Source organism: Penaeus monodon, chromosome 21 (genome assembly GCF_015228065.2).
Source record: "Penaeus monodon isolate SGIC_2016 chromosome 21, NSTDA_Pmon_1, whole genome shotgun sequence".
Taxonomy (NCBI): Eukaryota; Metazoa; Arthropoda; class Malacostraca; order Decapoda; family Penaeidae; genus Penaeus; species Penaeus monodon.
Genome location: NC_051406.1, coordinates 20,834,691 through 20,834,977, shown reverse-complemented (window position 1 = coordinate 20,834,977; position 287 = coordinate 20,834,691). Strand labels below are relative to the sequence as shown.

The 287-nt window shown below is 31.7% G+C and overlaps 1 protein-coding gene across 2 annotated transcripts in view; it reads left to right on the top strand.

The window, feature by feature from the left end:
• Positions 1 to 287, top strand: part of LOC119586332 (polyadenylate-binding protein 2-B-like) — a 22,761-nt gene that overhangs the window by 20,006 nt on the left and 2,468 nt on the right. The gene's annotated exons all lie outside the window — the stretch shown is intronic.

Here is a 287-nt window from a genome sequence, read left to right as displayed (position 1 = left end):
AAAGAGATGTATTTTTGATTTGTTGGAATTTTTTGCCACTGGAATAAGATAGGAGTTATTAAGGTTTCACTATTTGTAGGAAGGTATTTGATTAGAAATTAGTGATTGGAGAATTAGTTTGTAGCAGAGGAATACCTTTTCCATTAACTGTAATAATGGTAATGTCCTGTAATTGCCAGTTGTTTGGACAAACATTCCTTTATACCTGAACCTTTGCTGTAGTTTTAAGTTTGGAAATATAAAAATAGGGTATATGAATTGGAGTTGGGTTTTAGTAGAGCAAGAAG